Source organism: Haliotis asinina, chromosome 7, assembly GCF_037392515.1.
Source record: "Haliotis asinina isolate JCU_RB_2024 chromosome 7, JCU_Hal_asi_v2, whole genome shotgun sequence".
Classification (NCBI taxonomy): Eukaryota; Metazoa; Mollusca; class Gastropoda; order Lepetellida; family Haliotidae; genus Haliotis; species Haliotis asinina.
In genome coordinates, this window is record NC_090286.1 from 61,337,771 (window position 1) to 61,358,045 (window position 20,275).

Below are 20,275 nucleotides of genomic sequence, written 5' to 3' on the forward strand. Positions count from 1 at the left end.
ATATAGTTGGAATATTACTGAGTGCAGCATAAACTAAATTCACTCACTCACTCACTCACTCACTCATTGACCTTTTATGAACATTATGGTCTCAAACGTACTTAATACATACAGATGTGTCAACTGTATATGTTTTGTTTCATTGTTCTTGCTGTTCTAAGTGCATAAATGCATTGTACAGCATCTATTCTTTTACATACTTGTACTACGTTTCCACTATTGTAGTTTGGTGAAGACCCTTTAATCCAATAAGGACTCTATTGGTGTGTGTCTCCCCAGCTATTCCTATCTAAGATGGCTATCTGCACGACTACAATATGCAGCTGCTGGTTTATTCATGTTCCACAGAACAGTGCATACATCCTTTTTACAAATGCATCTATTTCTTTCATGGCCTCCATTTTTCTGTTCCAATTTGTGTGGCGGTGTGTATTTCGCTGTGCACCATTAGGCCGGTGTATATACATGGATAACATGAGGCTTATCTGGCCCATGTCAGTGTGACTTCACATTGCATTGTGGGATGGTTCTGTACAAACAGGACCTGTGGCAGTTTGTTAATCACAAGCAGAAGAGGAGGTCACTAGGTTGTACTATTAATAGAACCTTACTGTAGCTTCTATTGATCCAATTGAAAACCCGCTAAGCTCAGCTCTTTCCTTCTCTATTCCATCTAAAAGACCCAAAACATCATCAGCACCCGTGAAATACCTCTCCCAATTTCAAAGTAAAGGGTAATTCTTATGTATGCGGTATACTCAAGATAAGAATGGTATAATCAGTGGAAGAGGCAAGCCCAGATGTAGGGAGTTGAGCTGACACGGTAAACTGGGTCAGTAGAACAGCAAAGCCTGTACTTGCCAGACTGTATTGCAGGCTCCCTGACCCACTGAACAAACTCCAGTGTAAGGAGCTTAGAACTCCGTCCCCTCATACATTCTCTATCCAGTGGTAGCCTCCCACACACCAGCTCTACTGTAGTCACATACACTGCTAACAGGGATATATACTTCATATACCACAGTGCAGGACAGGATAATTACACATACTACAATAAATCGGTAAGTGCAATGATTTTTAAAAGTGCTCTGGTTATTAGAGTTGGTTCATATGAAAGTGTGCTTTTTGCTCCCTAGGGCATGGGGTGTATGTATGTTTGATTCATATCAGAGGTGTTATTGATTGCGAATTGTCACTAGTGTCATTGCTGATTTGGGTAAGAATTCGAGCAAGATATATTCCCTGGTATGCTAATACTAATGACTAAAGAGAGCGCCGATTGGCATTTTCTTACAGCATGTGCATTATGATGTTCCCAAGCATCTGTTCATGGAAGTCTTCAGGACTGGAGAATGAATTTTAACTTTTTTACATATATTCATAGAACTCACATCACCAAAAGACTTGTCAAAGTAGAATTCTAAATTGTCTTGTTAACATTTAATTTTGTTAGCATTATAGAAATGTAGGCACATATATCAAATAATAAATTTTAATAACTGTATTATCTAGCAAACTGAACAATTTGAAAATGAACCTGTTTGAGTCTGAACAAACCAACTGCTTTCAGTTTGAGTGGACAGTGGTGAAATGTCCAACTGGTGTGTGAACAAGTCAGTATATCCCTCACCTCCTGGTGCAGTCTCCACCATGTTGTGCCACAAACTGGTTCATGTATGTACCAGGACCGCATGACAACTTGTATTAATGTCGGGGAAATCACCCCTTCAGTACCTCCAGAAGCCATTATATAATTATAATTGCATATTGAATACAAGTTTGGTCTTCAGTGAAATGTTTTTTTAACACTGGGAACAGAAGCTTTGTAAGAGTAGTCTATTGTATTTTTGCTTTTTTCATCATATTTTTAAGTAATCAAAATTAAAAACAGGGAAATGTAAACTGATGCTCTAAATATGCTTAAACTGACAGGTCTTTAATTTTTTTAAATGCTGTTTACCTTGAAACGGTTTTGTTCTGCAACTGGAAGTGCTGGATAAGTAACATTCTTGTTTGAAGGGAAAAATAAAGGTGCAGGTGAATACGTTGTTTAACTTTAATTCCTTCAGTTTCTTCCATTGATTCCTTCACTTACATCCCTGACTAGTGTAAGCAGTGAATATGTTGGAAGTTATGGAAAGGTATATGTTTTCTTGTCAGCATTGCCACCTAGGTTGGACAGGGAGACTCAATATTGCGCAAGATCTGCGTCATTACGTTTTGCAGCGGGAACCTGTGCGTACTTACTGGCTGCAGTGTGAGATATGATATATTGCCAATGGATGGTCTCTTCTATTTAAGGTATTGTGTAGAAGGTCATGTAATTATGTAATTTGATGACAACATTTGAATATTGAAAATTCGATTACTACATTAAACAATTACAATGTATTTTGAAAGGTGTCTCCACTTCTGAAGTCCTTTTGTCCATGGGTTTGTATTTTGAGTGTGACTTATGATCTCACACCGTGGTACATCCTTTGAGGAAACCCAGGGTGTATCAAAACATCGCTCCACCTGAGTAAAGAAGTTGCTCATCCAAGAAGTTTTGTCCTTATCTGATTCACCAACTTCTAAACATGCCTTGCAAAGAAGTTATTCAACAACTTTGTATATATCTTTGTTGAATTTGTCATAAGTTGAATTTTTCTCATGTATTGTTTTTGTTCGCTTCTTGAAACCTAATTCAAATTTTGATTTGTAAGTTCCAGAAAGTGATTTTGGTTTTTGAATTATGTAATTGTTCAGTACCTCTCGTACAACTTACCAGCTTAACCGTGTGCTCCTTTTGACAGTGGTAATTTTGAAATGTTGATCATAGTCTTTACCATGGCAACAAGACTGATTCTACATTAAATGAAGGTTGGCATTATTTTGCGATGCTGTGTGACAACCAGTCAGTCTGTTCTTCTGAAAGTTTGCAGGTCTTATCTCCTATAGTGTTTGAAACCTTGTCGTTTTGGGAAAAATGGTGTACTTGCAATGTGACCATTTTGAAGTGAAATATTGAGTTCAGAACAAGTGTATCCTGTTTGAAACTCATCTGTGTGTTTTATCAAGAAATGTTTTTGAGCTAATTTTTAGGGTTTTTAAATTGTTTTAAGACTGACGTATGATTTGAAAGCTATGTAAACATTTTGATTTTTGGAATTGGGATTTGTGTCTGGTTTTTGAAACGAGAAAATTATGCAAGAAGTATGTTATTTGTGTTACTGCATCACAGCGGGGATAGCATTCCTCAGCACCATGGATGGTTGAGGGAGGGTACAGTGATCACCCACTTGTTTCTCTCGGGGTCGAATATCATGTTTATGTCATGTCTGATTTCTTCTTATTTTTGTGAAGTGCACAATGTGTTTGTACCGTGCAAAGATACAAATATAGTTGTGTTTTGATATTTTCTGTGTTCTAAATATTGTTCTATGTTTAGTGTATGAAGAAGTAATTGTGGCTTTGTACAGTATTGATATCATGATTTGCCTCAGACAGTGGTAATTGCCGAGGGAGAGAGTTTAGTTTTACGCTGCACTCAGCAATATTCCAGCTATATGGCAGTGGGCTGTAAGTAATTGAGTCTGGACCAGACAATCCAGTGATCCAGCACAATTGGGAACTGATGACGTGTCAACCAAGTCTGACAACACGATCTCCCGGTAGTCGCCTCTTACGCCAAGCATAGTAGCCCTTTATGGCAGTTACTGCCAAGGAGGTAAAGGTACTCTTGTCACGGACACAGATGTAATGTGAGCCAGTTTCTTGTTTATTAGGCTTTCATTCAAAAGCATTTTTCAGTAGATCATTTCATATGCCACTAAAATTTAAAATATATGTTTCCTGATGAAGTATCCCACTTGATGACCTTAACCCTTTATAAGGCAAACTGTCTAAAATGTCTACAAACATTTAGGAGTGAAGCACAGATTTAGAGGTGTTATTTTGGGTTTTCTGTCCTGAAATGTTTTAAGAGGCAAATGTTGAAATGTCCATGTATTAAATTGTGAATAAAACACCTGAAAATAGATTACGTTTATTGAAATTATGACTAATTAGTCGAAAATATGTACAAGATTTACAATTTCAAATGAATTCTGTGTATTACCATAGTCTCCTGGCACTGTTTACATCTCATAGTGCTGCATATGATTTGTGAAACTGTTATAATAGAAATCATCTATGTATATTTCTGTATTTTTGTAAATACTGTGTTTATATTTGTAGTTTACAGAATATTTACACCGTGTTTTGATGGAATGCTACACAAAAGAATGTAGTCTATCCGTCTTACCTTATTTACTGACTATAAATTGAAAGGATATCAGTCTCAGCTCAGCTCTTAGTGCAAATTTGAGAGTTTTCTTTAAAAACAAACGAAATAATATTGCAATATTTTCTTGAAACATTTCTTTTATAAACTGTCTTAGATAACAACTAGTTGATATATTCCATTTAGAATATTGAAACTTTGACTTTAGAAGCGAACTTTACCAGTTGTCTTTAAAAAATAAGTATATTGCATCCTTTGTTGTTAAAGGTTTGTTTTAATATTTATTATTTAATGTGTATATTTAGAGAGCTATAGTCCATCCCACATGCATTCTTTGTTTTTCCCTCGATCATTGGATGTCATTGTCAACAGCACCTCATATTATCAATCTCATCTTCCTGGGATCATACAGCTCTCGCAGCCATTAGGCACACAGAGTTAATATGACTTTCCCATCCTTGACACAATGCTTTGGAGACAATGTTAAAATGTGGTATTTTGGAAAACATAAAAATAGTGGGATTTGTTTGGATGTTGCCTTGACTGCTTCCGACTTATGCACTGGTAAGTATTACTGGGATCTCAGGTTTTTACAGTCCTCTCTCTCGATTTTGGTGTTAAAAATCAGTCTCTAGCCAATACGTATATTTCATGAATCAATTTAGCAGAGCGATCTTCTATTTTGTATTTATCTGGGACTCAAGCCCTTGAAGCCTACATCCTATTTTGGACAAAATATGTCAGATTTAAGATGTTTGTCTGATTTAATCAGCGTGGAACTGATGTATTCTGTCAGAGAGGCTGCTGGAATTACTGCAGCGTGAAGGTATTCTCTGTACAGTGGCATTATTCCAGCATGTGCAGACTCTGATATTGTCAGAAAGTACACAATTAAGCATGTAGGTATTTGGGTGGTCTTGCATAAAGACTCTGGAAGAAATATATCCATGAGAGCCTGCGCAAGTCTACATTATATGGCAAGTCTAGGTTTCCACAATCTAAATTGAAGAACATCACAGGGCTCCTTTTCATCATACTTTATTCTTTTCATGATGATCCTTTTTTTCTGTAGACTACGTCCATTTCAGAGACTAGTCGTTAGTTTAGTGTTTGGGTATTCGTTTGTCAAGTAGGTATTACTCAAACATATTGGTATTCCTTCAGACAGTATACTTTTCAACATGTAGGTATTTTGACAGCTATTTTAATTAGAAGTCTTTTTTATTCAGACATTTAATATTCAAATCACAAAGAATATATTTAGGAACCATAAATGAATGTAATTACGTTTATTTGCCTGAAATATGTATAACACATATTTACTCTGTTTGAATGTTTTCAATCACAGTGTTTGTGTATGCAGTTTTTGAATGTTACGAAACCATGAAATGATGTGGTGCAGTGTTGTGCAAGAGCCCAGTTCCTGTAGTGAGCTTCCTCCTACTGTCCCACACTGGGTCCTCAAGTAATAAAATGTCAGAACTAAATATAAAACCTTTCACGTAATTGGCTGACAAAAACACCTGGTCTGGGCTGCACCAATCAGGAAAGGGGCAAGTTTTTTATAGCAGCTGGAGAGGCAGTGAAGTCGATGAAAGAAAAGGAAAGTCGGTCAGTGTGTTATCTTCTCAGTGGCAAACAAAGGTATACCCTTGTCCTTGACCTGAACCTCTGCTTTCCTCAGTTGGAGGCCACCTGACCTTCCTCTTGTCCTCCTACCGTACCCGTATAGTCCCCCACCACCACCACCACTCCCATCATCATATTCACCCTATTGTATTATATAACTGGATAACAGGTGCAAGCTCACAGTATGGGCACGGAAGTTGTTTGATAAAGGAATTCCAAGGTGGTTGTCATTTGTTGGAAGTTGATGTTTTAGATGCTGTTTGGGTGAAAGATTGTTGAAGGAAATTTCAGCTGAGGATAATCTTAGTGAGTTTTTGTCAAGTCAGGGTGAATTGTATTGTTGCCTTCATCAGTGTGGGGATTCAGTGTCACTGTGCATGATGTTTCTGCAGCTATGTTTGTAAAAGTTGTACACAGTGTAATTTTTTGTTTGTTTGGGGTTGTTTTTGTTTGTTTGGTTTTCCTTTGTTTAAATTATAAATTTTATTAACTGTAGAGATTTTATCTAGGAAAGCTGAAAAGTTGTAAATTGAAACTTTGCCTGAATCATAACTGAGAGTAGTTGAACAAAATATCAACCATCACTTTAAGAAATCTTTTGTTTGCTCTACAGAACAGATTCTACTAGTATTTATTTCCGTTTTTTTTTATAACTTTACTTTTTATTTTGTTCATGTCACATTATTTTTGCACTGGAAAGAAGTTCCATACCCTAGACAACAGACTTTTGTGGAAGATAATTAGAATTGACTTCAATATCATTTCCACAAAAATATTTTGACATCAGTTCGTATAATATATTTGGTAACAATAACTTCACAAACTGACAATTTTATTGATGAAGTTCAGACAGAAAAATGAAATGATTGGCATCTCCAAGGATAATAAGGCAACACAAGCCCTGCCCACTACCCCGTCAACACGGCCAGTTATAGGTTGCCATGGAATAAATAATTTTTGAGGAGATGTAACCCAAACCTCTAGCCAATTACCATATTACAATATGTTTATCCATGACTTATACGCATCTGAAATCACCTGGCCACCATTAATTAAAAGATGATTATCCCAGTTGTTAACCTCCTGTTGTACAGGCAGTCTTACCTTCCATGACACTAGAGTCCATTGTCACTGAAAGGACCTTCTTGTTTGTATTTATGACTAAATCAATGTTGTTTGACCTTGTTATACCAGCCTTGGTTCAGAGAAGAAGTTTCACCCTCAGCTTTGATATGGTGATAACTGGTGGTCAGGGCACCAGCACCTACGTCTTATATAGATATACCTGTATGAAGTTAACAATTTTACAGGAAGCAAAGCCATTCTTTTGATGTGATCACTTCCTTACAAACATGGTTCCTTGTGTAAAGCATTCTGCAAACCATCCTTGTCAATTTCCTGAGCTACCCAAAGAAGAATGTTTATCCCACTGTCTTGGTCATTTCAACAGCATAGATGAATTATAAGAGTGTTTGTGGTTTGAAACCTGTTAAGAGTGAAGCCGCTTCTGGTGTCACCCACAGTGACGTAGCTAGAATATTACTATCACTGCCCTAAGACCGTACTCACATACAAAGTTTGAGATATATTAAAAAGAAAGGTTTCTCAAAATCAGTGATATTTTTCAGGGCAGACCCATATTTAAGTGACAATACAGGAAGATGATTTTCTTTGTTTTCCACTGAAAACCAGGTAAAGATGACAAGGACCCTGTGTAGCTTTTGAGGAAGTATTTTATTATGACAAATCAACTTGTGGCACTGCCTGTTTGTGTGTAATGCTTGCTAGGTCATCATATTTTCATGATCTCTTTGGTCTCATTTACTCTTCAAGTCAAGAAATTAGCACATTTAAGATCAGATTTTACAACTAGCATGGTCTTAATTTACAGTAATGCGGAAATTACAGTTACAGCTGTTTACGTCAAAACAACATCATTGTACATAATGCAAGGTGTTCCCAGAATCTTCTTCCTGTGTCTAAGTAACAACCAACCACATTGGACTGACACATGGTATCTCAGTTGACTGGCACTGTAGAGTGTCAGTGTGTAAACATGTCAGTATGTAACATGGATGCTTCTCTCTTCACAAGTAGGCACATCAAGCAAGTACTTTTCACTACACCAAGTTGCTTTCTAGGAACAGCAGTATGTTTATCACCAAGTCATCAGTGGTATTTTTCCAATGCTGTGTGTAATTGTGCCAGACAGTATGTTAGACAAATCATGGCTTGTTTGTGTGACACATATCTAGCAAGTGTTATGTTTCCAGAAACATTTTGGTTGTGGGAACAAAGATGCTTCACAGTGTTGTTTATATGAGACTTGGAAACCATGCCAGAGTTATCTGTGACAGAGTAAGTGACAGTCATGACTTCAAAGAACAAAAATGGTTTATCACAGAATTATACTGCTATTTGCATGTGCATCAGTGTGCAGGTCTGTGCTGATTTATGTATTAGTTTATGGTTTCGTGGGTTGTTTGTAGACCTCGAGGTGCTGTTGGCATAGGTTAATTTCATGCTGGTACTACAAAGGGTCCATGGTATGCCTGTGACCTACCACACAGCTTGTATAGCTGTGTAACAAATGACCAGGTCATTATTGGGTTATTCGTGTGATTTTGTGTGCAGTAGAGCACTAAGTTAACTCCCCTTTGTCCCAATCACCCTGGCCCCCTACTGAGGTTAAGTGCAAGGAAAGTGATAGTGTTTTGTTCATGGTGACAGAAGCAGCATGAAATATGACTTTAGGTGGACAAAGGTACTTTGACTGATATAGCATGTACTCATTGACTCAGGCAGCCGGTAAATGCTGGCAAAAGCAATTTTCTTCTAAAGGCTGTATGCATATTTTACAGTTCTTTCTTCCTTTGCTTGTCTGGTAGATAATGAGCTTTAGTCATGCATACTGATGGTAGGTTTCCGTTGTACCTTGTTCATCTGCTGGTAGACTCTAAATCCCATGTTCATCTGGTGAACTGGTAGACTCTAAATCATCCTCAGAGAACGGATAGAATAACTGTAGATACACGTTATCAGCAAGTACTGCAGTCATAAATATGTCTTAATAACTATGGTCTACTAATGCCGAGCACTTTCTTATTTATCATACCCCGCAACACGTTTTGTGGGGGTATTAAAATGAAATCTGTTCATGCGTCTGTGCAGGTTTGTCTTTTGAGGAGGAGAACTTCAAAACCATTCTCTGTTTCTTCACCAAACTCGGCACATACTGGTAGATAGATCATCTGGTGTACTAGTGCCTTTTGGTCATTTTGAATTTTTGATAGAATATATTTCTACGTTTCCATGGTGGTAGTACTCTTCTCTGGAGAACTGGAGAACTTTTCAATATTTATTCCTCAAACCTGGCTGATAGATTGGTCTGATGGTTTACTCGTGCCTTTTGTGGTTTTGGAATTCTGAATAAAATATTTTCAATACTCTCCCTACATTTTGCCAAAACATTTGACGTCATCATAACTAGATGACATATTCATGAAGAATATTTTGCTGTTGCAGTGGATATGGATGACTTCGTCTTCTTGTTTTTATTTGTATATTTGTCTATTTGTCTGTTTGTCTGTCTGTGAATATGTGGGTGGAGGGATCAGGCTGGCATAACTTGGTTGTCAAAGATTTAGTTCAGATCAGAGATGTCAATTTGATTCCTCATTTGAGAGTAAGAGTGAATAGTCTTTGTCACATGTGTCCCTTATCATTGTCTTCTTGTCATTGGCCCATGAACATACGTGGTAGAATAGGTCTTCAGCAACTCACACTTGCCACAATAGGCGACTATGCCTGTCGTAAAGGGGCGATTAATGGACTCAGGTGGTCAGGCATGTTGACTTGGTTCATGTGTCATCAATTCCCAATCACAAATTGATGCTTATGCTGTTGATCACTAGGTTGTCTGGTATAGACTTGTTTATTTACAGACCACCACCATATAGCTAGAAAATAGTCTGCCGCATAAAGCTAAACTCACTCACAAACTGCATCATCATCATCATCATCATCATCATCATCATCATCATCACCAGGGTGCATGACTTTTATGATCACTTTCTTCAAAACAAAAAAACACCTGACAACCCTTGATTCGAGGTGGTTGCTTTCTTGTTTGCTCAACTAATGACTTTTATCAGCCTTGTTTCTGGCCGGCCTTGAATGAGCTGTTGAAACTAGCAGGTACGTCCAGTCTCTTTGGAAATATTCCAGACGTACTGTTTGATGTCATATTGTGTAATCACACAGAAAGTCACAGCAGAAATAGTAGAAGACAAAATATTATGGATGTCAACTTAGACTTACAAGGGGTGTGAACAGCGAAGGTGTAAGGAAACATACAATGAAGAAGACGACTTCCATAAGGTTTTTTCTTATACCTAATGCCAACTTCTACATGCCTGTCAAGAACCTCATGTCAGAAATATTTCTTTAAAATTTTACAGTATCAGTGTAAAGAACCTGTTCCAAAACCATGGTGTAAATATTTTAGCATATTGTGTGATGTGTTAGCAATTACCTGAGAAATTTAGTCTTGTGAGAAATATTGCCTACAGCAGGAACTTTCAATGACTGCAGCAGGAGAGAAGGTGCAGTTGTTATGGAGGTTCTTTGTAAGTTTGAAGGAGCCAAGAAGTATTTCATCATCTGTCAGTCTTGCTTGAATGTAATTAAACTGTGCAAGTTGGTGTACTCTCATGTTGATGTAGATACAGACAAGTTTGATCACCACATAAAGCAGTTACACTATTTCAGTTACAGACCAGTGTAAAATATATAGAGTAACACCATATGCCATTTATATACATTTGTGTAGTAACATATCTTATACACAACCTTTTCTCTTAAGTCATTGGGTAGAAATATATTCTTTCAACCAAATCATTGTCACCTGCACAAATCATTGTGCTGTAGATGTTTTTTTTTGTTCAAATGAGTATTTATTTTGATGAACTGTGCATAAATGTATGTCCACAAGCCAAATATAGCACCAAGCATTCATTCTGTTGGAATATGTTTCAGAATGTTTACACTAGTGGCCCCCTACAATTGTTTAAATATTATAAACTGTTTGTCACGAGCCAACGTTAGTATCAATTAGGTTTGAACTGAAATAATGCATTATGTACCATATACTGATAACAGTTGTGCGGTCAGAAGCACCACTGACCTAGAGAGAGTTTTATGAGGTGCTCAAATTTCAAAAGTCGTGACTATTGCTATCTTGGTAGAGCCGTGTCAGATTACAAACATAGTGCACTGAGTGCGCTGTGCTTGCCATGCCGATTGAACTTTGTTGTTAGTATACAGTATTCCAGCTGTACATGCATTTACATGACACAGAAGGGATGAACGATACCACATCATCATCAACATTGATTGGCACATTCGGGCCATATCACATCAAAAGGCATTTGACTTTAGTCAATTTTGTACAGGTTATTTTGTAAGTACCAGCATAAACACAGGCAGTCTGTCATACAGATCCTGAAAGAAATAAACACTACAGCCCATGCAAGGCAAGAATGTGTGGCAAATCTTAATTATTATTTTTTTAAAAATCTTCTATGTGTCCTTTTTATTGTATTTTACTTTTTTTTCCTGTAAAATATGGTTATTTCATATTAAGAGGCTAACTATCAAAGGTAGAAGCAGTCTAAATCAAAGATAGAAGCAATCTAAATAAAAGGTAGAAGCATTCTATATAATCAAAGATAGAAGCATTCTAAATCAAAGGTAGAAACTGATGAAACACATCTCATGAAGTCACTCACTCACTCACTCACTCATGCACTCACACTATGGAGAGATTGAATAGCCTTGTGTGTGAACTTGTTACCTGATGTTGATTCCTTGGTTCAGGTTTAAACCTTCTTCCTGTCCTTTGCAATGAAATTAATATGGGTGTTCCATGTCGGTCTTCTGTAGTCAGTCCTACGTTACCTATCAAAGAAATTAGGATGAGGGAGTATCATTGATTAAGTTGCCACAAGAATTATCTACCTTTGCCAACTGAGGATCCACAGCACTTTGTTCAGATTCCTTTTTACCCGGGTCTTGTCATTTCCTTAAGCAACTGTAAACCCAAAGCACCCATTCTAAACCACAACTATATTTATGAAATGACTATACAATGCCTGGATATACATATGAGACAATAACAGACAATTATGTCTTTTCTGACCTGGAATGTCAATATTACTGACTCATGAGAAATGTATGACTTGGCAATTCTGATTTGTCTCGCTTCATATGTTCTGTTTTTTCATGTTTAATTCCTGCCCTGTTGATATTTCTTCACAGAAATCCTGCCTTACAAAAAATGTGTTTTGATATTCTGCATTAAATTATATGAACTTTTTAATGTATTATTTTAGAAAATCAATCAGAGATTTCTTGTAATAATTATGTTTGTCATTTATTTCTGAAAATATCTGGGGATTTGTCAGACTTGGCACCAATACATACGGTTGGTGAGGTAATTGTAACCACATGATTTCTTACCCTGTCTAATCTCATCAGATATGCAAAGCAGTGGTAATTTTAGAATGCTTTGATAACCTATTACAGGGATCTGTATGAAACATCAGGGTGCCAAATGTCTTCAGACTGAGAAAATGTCAGCTTGTAAAATTGTGAAATAGAGCCTGTAGGTATGGCGACATATTGAGCAAGGCATCATTGAAGAAACTCATGTATGGGCAATGTACTGCGTTCCCCTCTCGCACCAACTCACCCTGCCTCGTGCCCCACTCCCCCAGTGCGTCCTTCCATCCCCCATCAGTGTTTTAGGGGTGCCAGCATTGATGTAATGTCACTTGGTGCTGCAAGATTGCCAAACACTGAAAGCTAGAAAGAATTCTCTGATAATTTTTTTTTCAGATCTGATTATGCTTTTATTCCTTGAGGCGAGATTAGTGATATGGTAAAAATTTATTTAAGTAAATCAGATTAGGATAACACGAACAGGTGTTTAGCATTACTAGTATTGGGTTTCTAATTGCTTCATCTCATGCAATCTGAATTCATGGGGACAGTCCTCCAAGAGGGGCTTCTATGTTGGTCTCAGAAATTTGTTTGTCCAAAGAATCCTTGACAGGCACATTGAGTGAAAAATTGAATAGTTTTATTTTGAGTACTATACTAATTTTGCTGTCATTGTACTGCAATTGCACAGAGTGATGCTGCTGATGTCAGTCACTGGAGTATTCATAGAGTGTTGTCATATTGCTGACTTAAACGACCAACAAATGAACAAACCTGATCTAGGTGCATCATCAGTTGTAGTTGAGGACTTCAAGTGTCTCATAAATTTGTAATCTTCAGAAGTCTTTACTAACCTTGGTTTCTTCCATGGGGGCAATGTGTGAACCCATTTCTGGTGCCCCCTGATGTGATAATGCTGGAATATTGCTAAAAGCGATATAACCCTAAACTCACTCCCCAAATGTTTCCTCGCTCCCTCGCTCCCTTCGCTCCATAGGGCAACCGCTTACAAAGCATACAGATTTTACCAATATCTGGATAAGAAATCGCAGCTAACTTCAATCAATACCACTTTCTGGATTTTGTATTTTATTATTGAGAATACTTTCTAATTTTCTGTGTCCTTGCCTGAGAAGCTTGAATTACCGTCTGGTCACAAGCCATGGGGTTAGCCAATAGTGCAAAAGTTCACTTGTTGTTGCAAATAGATGTGTTCTTTTCTTTGCATGGTGACATGGTTCTTGATGTCTGTGATATATTGTTTGATATTGCTTAAAGATTCAAACATTTTGTTCCTTCAGAATATTGTTAAAGGATAGATTTATGTTGTAAATTAGATTTGAAGCAAAAACACAACCCAAACCAATCTGCAATTCCCAGTGTCATGATGAAGAAGAGAGTGAAGTCGAAGATGAAGACGAAAATGTGTTTCCTAAACTGACTGTAAGTGATGTTTTGAGGATGTGCACTCAGATTAAACACTTCGCATCTAGCCAGGAAGTACGACGTCTACATCATGTGCAGAACTTGGAAAGTGCAGCTGAGGACATTGCTCTCGAGGCATCGGCACAGAAAATACAAAGCAAGATCACTGACTTTTTTACAGTGTGAACAACCTTGTTATTATCTGAATGTGTAATAAATGACTACATTCTGAGACTGCCTTGTTCCTTATCAAACATGTTGTTAATGCCAACGAGACAGTACGACTTCCGTTGTGCGTCGGCGTCATGAGGCAAACTGCCTATACCGGCACTTTGTCAAAACTGGCATTTTTATTTGATCCCGAGTGGTGCCGGTATTGACGAGAGTCCACTGTAGAGGTTGATGTGGTGCACCATCAGATTGATGTTTTTGTTGTCTTTGGTGTCCTTGAATATCTGTCTCATGTCTGTTGGACATCATCACCTACATCATATACCCAGCTCCATTTGTAAACATAACCACAACTTTCACATCCTCTAACCAATGCATTGGTTGAGGTTCCATTAACTATGACGTCTTTGTTGTCTCATGTAAAAACACTCACACACAGCTGTTGTCTCATGAAAAAAACAGGCTCACACACAACTGTTGTCTCATGAAAAAAACAGGCTCACACACAGCTGTTGTCTCATGAAAAAAACAGGCTCACACACAACTGACAGGTTTAGACCCAGCTGTTGTCTCACGGCAAGTAATTGTTCACACAAACACGAACTTACCTAACCTATTTGGCAGTGAATGTGAAACCTTTATTGCATAGTTTTTAGTCAAATTTTTCAAACTGATATCCTTAAAATGTTTCAGTGAAATAAGTTAGTATAGGAACTTGTATATTTATTGGGTATTAGTGATGTGTGTCGGCTTGTCATCTACACTGCAATATAGACATGATTGAGGCAGCAAAGCATTTGCCTGGAGGGCTGATGGCCAGTAGTTCAATGCCCGGTCATACCAGGCCAAAGGGTGCTGCAAATGGTACTTGTTGCTACACCACTGGCATCACAGGGATGATAGGGACAGGTCAGCTCAGGTCTGTGTCTGTGTCAGTCAATACAAGTATAATGTGCAGCATCAGTGGGCTGGCAAACTGCTGCTCAAACACAAATACACACATACCCTGTCCCTCCCTCACATACACTCAAACACATACTAACTCATTGCATTTCACTTGAGAAGGAAGCAGGGAACGTATGTTAGGAGCTCTCCAACCAAACTAGTTGTTATTACTGAGGGAATATTACTTGTAAGGTCTGTGTGGACTTACGGACAACGTCACGTGTTCATTAATGGAACTTGTGAATGAAATAAGTCACACACTTATTGCTAATTTCAAGTAGTATTTCCTCACTCAGCTTTACCATGTACGTCACAATCCCATGTCAGCATGCCAGTCTTGTACCTGACCTGCTTCACTTGTAGTGGAACACGTTGGCATGAAGCACCCTTCAGTATGGCAGTACATCTCCAGATGGCTCCCTGTTGGCTGTCAGTCACACTGTAATGGGGAAGATACAAGCTGTAGTTATGGTGCTAAGAACTTTCAAATCCCCCACACTTAAAGTTTGTGAACCCTGCTCTTGATACCCTTCTCTTAAAATATGCTGAAAGCAGCATAAAAATGCTGTCTCTTTTCAGTGACATTATCATAACACAGAATGATTGTTGCAGTATTTTGAAACATATCACTCACAAAATAATATCTGTAATGGTGATATTCATATAGATCCTACATGTTCCCTTACACATACCATTGCAACATGGTGACATGACTCCTCTGCTAGTATTACTAAGAATTTTGTGTAAAGAAAACAGTATGAAATCCTCTTCTTGTGATGAGGTCTTCTCAATATTATGTCAATATAACTTTTATACCATAGGTAGGTGCACTGCAGATGTGTGGTGAAACATCATGTGTATTTATAACCATTCAGGGCCCATTGTATGCTGATTCAGGGCCCAGGGGTACAGATCTTGCTATCATAGGGTATGGAAACTGATTACAGGAATTAAAAGTGGTTGTGTTTTTTGAGTGACATTTGGCAGTTGAAAATATAGTATTGTCAGAATTATTTGGAACTCTGAGAGGGGATCTTATGACTTTGTAACAGCAGTGCAGAAAGTTATAAAAATACCTAATAAAAAAATGAATAATTGGTGTTGTTTGGTTAGGAGTGTTTTGTATATGTCACCAAAAAGCAGTAGTCAGGTATAGTGTGGTAGTCTTGTGACTGGATTGACTGTGCTATCTATCATATAAGTTTAACAGACCAAAGAATGGAGTTTATTTTTAGCAAATTTCCCCAGATGTGCAAACACAATCCACTCAACATTGATTTGTTTAGCAATTTCATCACAATATTTGCAGATAAGTTATTATATATTATTTATTTCTGGTTTGACTTGCACAGACCAGCAGCGCTGCAATACTTTTACAATAGATTTACACTAGCTGAAGTGCAGTAATCCATTTGTGGAGGTGACTGTTTAATAGACAGAAATTCCGTGGCTCAGTGTTTTCACATTTCATTTAATGTTGGCAAGAACGTGAGTCAGCCTAGTGTTGTTCATCAATTACAGAAACAAAAGCGGTAAATACCGTTGTCTGGAATTGGTGAGCAGTCCTCTATTTGAAATATTGATCAGTGTAACCTACTTCTGATGTCAGACTTTTCTGTCATATTGAATTAGGTGTGATATAACATATTAAGGGCATAGTCGGCAGAAGTGAACTTCCATTGTACATTCTTTGTCATCCATGATCTTATCTTTAACAGCATGAACAAATATTGAATAGGAATTAGGAGATTTAATGTAAACATATCACTGCTGAGCTTCTGTTGTTTTTTCACATGTGGTTAATCATTTGGAAGGTATATGCCAGGCAATATAAAGCAATGGCTGATCCTCAGTGTTTCGCACTTGTGAAGATCTGGGTTAGAATTCAGTAACTTCAGTAACCCATGAGTTAACAAGTGGGATCAGGTGGTCAGACTTGCTGACTTAGTTCACAGATGTCATTGTAGCACACTTGTGTAGAACGATGCTTATGCTGTTGATCACTGGATTCTCTGGTTTAAGCCCCATCATTGACACCATGTAACCTGAATATTGCTGAGTGTAACATAAAACTAAACTCACTCACTTTGTGCTGTTTTAAATAAATGTGTGAAGATACAGGATCATTTTGTATTTCATCATGTTAAGAAACAGTAATAATGTTGTGTTTTTTATGTTTTGTATATGTAAGTTTTTGTGTTATTGTATCAATGCTGTCAATTATCACACAATTCTAATAAAGTTATCCTTGTAAAATACTAACTTTTAGGACATATTTGCTCTTGTGCCAATATTTGTGATCGATTTCCATAGTTATGAACCATATGGAGATATCAGTTGAAACACGACATGCATATTATCTCTCAGACCAGCATCCTTTGAATATTACTCTGTAAATGTGGCAATAGGTGGACCTAAGTTACGTATTTCCAACCTTAATATGATACAGTTGTAAACATGGAGTTAGGCCCTGATTGTGAAATAAGGAGATCTAATGTCTGTAGTAGGGATCAGGTTATGTATGACTGGATTGCTGCATCAGTGTGGATGGTCACATCACAATACTTGTCAGCTCGGTGTGTTTCCTTGTGTCCGCCCTTCACTTAGGAAGCTTGACATGGTGAATAACAGTCTCACATGTTACCTTGTTCAATCTGTGGACTGACAGAGAGAAGACAATCACTGCATACAACATCTGTATGTACCAGATAGAGACATCAAGCACACAGACCTGGACTGATTAAGTCTTTGTTAAAAGCTCATGTATGGTGCTGTCAGGCCAAACCAGTTTGAGGTGAATGTTGGATTGAGACCCACCTGCACAGGATCCTTAAAACTAAGGGAGCCAACTGTATATGCAGATAACGTCTGACATAGCTTGTTCATCTATGTCTGTTCTTTATTGGAGAAATGATTGTTGTGTTAGGGACAAGAACAGCAGCAGCAACAGCAGTGCCATGGGTAAGGTATCCTGATCACCTTATGTCTGGGTGAAGACATTGTAAATTGCTCACTGGTCACGAGGATGGCATGGAAACCTGAAGGGCGAGGGGCACATAAACAATCAGGGTACATTAACCCATGGGCCCTGAGGGACCTGTGAACAAACGTATTTATCTTACCAAACACCTTAATGTTAATTTTCAATTGTTTGAAGCAAGGGTACAAATCTTTTTGTAGCCATCTCTAGATTTTGCTTACAAGAGAAACAGATTTAGAGGTATCTCCCTTCCATCGATTTGCAATTGCAAAACATTGGTAATTTCCATACATCAGACAAATGTCAGTGTTATTTGGAATGAAGAAATACTGTCATCAAGTACCGAATGGGTTGCCTTTGCCAGCAGGGTGCATGAAATGTTGTTCACTTGTAAATGGGGTACATTGAGGGGAACAGTAGGAAAGTAAACAGCCAATCAAAAACCGCTATTTATGTGTGAAGTAAGGTAAATATTCATGTTTTGAGCACCCTCACATGGCAGCATTCGTCCAACCATTTTGACTTTTGTCACAGTAACTTGTTACCTCATGAATATGAATGTGTTATGCTTCTTTTAGCAATTTTCCATAGATACTGATGTCAAGGACGTAAAGGTGTTATACACATAATTTTTACCTGGAGCTTGAGTGTGACAGACACGCACTTAACTACTATGTGTTGTTACCTCTTACTAATATATTGTCAGCCATTTCTCTGGATTTAATAAATTAAAAGAAATGTCCCTTTGAAATGTATGATGCATGCAATGAGGCACATGAGTATATCATCTAAACATATAAGATAAGTCAAGTGCATGTTTGTACATCTTTTCACTTCCTAGAGATATATCCTTCAGAAACCACTTAACAAATAAAGAAGGTAATAGATCTTTCAATAGTATTGATCCGACTTGAAATGATCTTGTGTCAGAAAAATGGGGATGAAACCCTGCTTGGCCAAGGCATTACATTTGTGCAGTGACACCACACTTCAGTTTGTAATTACAATTGTCCAACTTTGAAAAAGGTACAAGCTAAGGAAACTAAAGCATAGAATCAACATGAATACCTTGGCAGTTTGATAGAATATAAAGTGAGCAGCCCTCACAATAGTATACAGCCAAGCCTGGGTGCTCTTGAATATTTTCCTCATTTCAGAAAGTACAGCAGATTAAGCCAACAGTACAGGTAGTTTAGAAACAGCCCATTGTTGTATAGTGGTGGGTGTAGATGTATCAGTCATGCAGGTCAGTCGGGTGGTATAGCGTGTGTGTTGGCAGGTCTCCAACACAGGTAGCACAAATACCTATGACCTCTACCTTTAGTGGCAAGTAGGCCTCAGATTGGAGGTGTACCTGATTTTATTGTTAATCACAGCTGATAGTGGTAACCCATGCCTTGCAGGTGGACATGAGTGCTGCTTGTCTGTATTACAGCCAGTCAAAATGCTGTTATCCATCATCAGCTTACAGGTGTTTGATTTGTTTGATAAGTCATTTTACAGGTTTTGTGTAGGTACCTTGCTTACGTTGTGAGTGCAGGTTTAGGTTTAGTGCTGCTTTCAACAACATAGAGTCAACAAGGAACACCAGGAAAGGGCATAGCATATCACACCAGTCTTGCCCACTACTCAATATTGAATATTCAACTGAATTGTCATCAGTACATTTCTGGGTTTTTTGACAAGAAATTTGTGTCATTTTAAGAAACACACCTTTTAATAGTCCTTGCAATATCTATTTATTAATAATTAATTATGAAAATTCTGTAGGAAAGTTTATACTACTTTTGGTGAAAAACTACTTATTTTTGCATCAGTGTTTGACTAAAATACTAACTGGGCTAAAATAGGGTTGCCATCCCAGTTGATAAGGTCATTGGATAATATAGTATCTTTTCAAGAAGAGCAAAAATATCTCTGAATGTTGAAAGATTGCTGAATATGCCATTGAGATCCAGAACAATTTATTAACATCAATAAAGGGTTAATTAATGAACTAGGATTGTTTCATGTGTTGTTACAGTGAACGGCCTTCTCTTCCTTCTCCAGGAGGTACAGTTAGCAGACATGTTGGATGACCATCTGTAGGGCAGTTGTCCAAACGGCAGCCAGATATGATATAAAAATTATCTTACTTTGTTGTGACTCAGAGACAACCTTTTTCTGTTGATTAAGAAAAACTACCTTTTTCTTTGCTGATGTCACAGTTGACATGGAACATTTTTCAAAATTAACTCTTTTTAGGAAGTAGCAAACACTTGCTAACTGGTTTATGAAAATGTAGCAAAATCCCTTACCTGGTAAAACCATTCTTACATATTGCTTCCAATAATTAATGTTTTTAGTCATGATTAAATTGA

At 37.6% G+C, this 20,275-nt stretch overlaps 2 protein-coding genes across 6 annotated transcripts in view; one reads left to right on the forward strand and one right to left on the reverse strand.

Annotated features, from left to right (window-relative positions):
• The window catches only part of LOC137291711 (replication termination factor 2-like), a 559,227-nt gene that overhangs the window by 271,443 nt on the left and 267,509 nt on the right, over positions 1-20,275 (reverse strand). The gene's annotated exons all lie outside the window — the stretch shown is intronic.
• LOC137291705 (phosphatidylinositol 3-kinase regulatory subunit gamma-like) overlaps positions 1-20,275 on the forward strand; it is a 151,240-nt gene that overhangs the window by 80,439 nt on the left and 50,526 nt on the right. The window contains exon 1 of one of the 5 annotated variants that reach the window (XM_067823156.1): positions 962-1,061. The exons of the other annotated variants lie outside the window; for them this stretch is intronic. The gene's annotated coding sequence lies outside the window, so the exon portion shown is untranslated. Of the gene's footprint in view, positions 1-961; positions 1,062-20,275 lie in introns of those variants that run through there. 5 annotated transcript variants of the gene reach the window in all.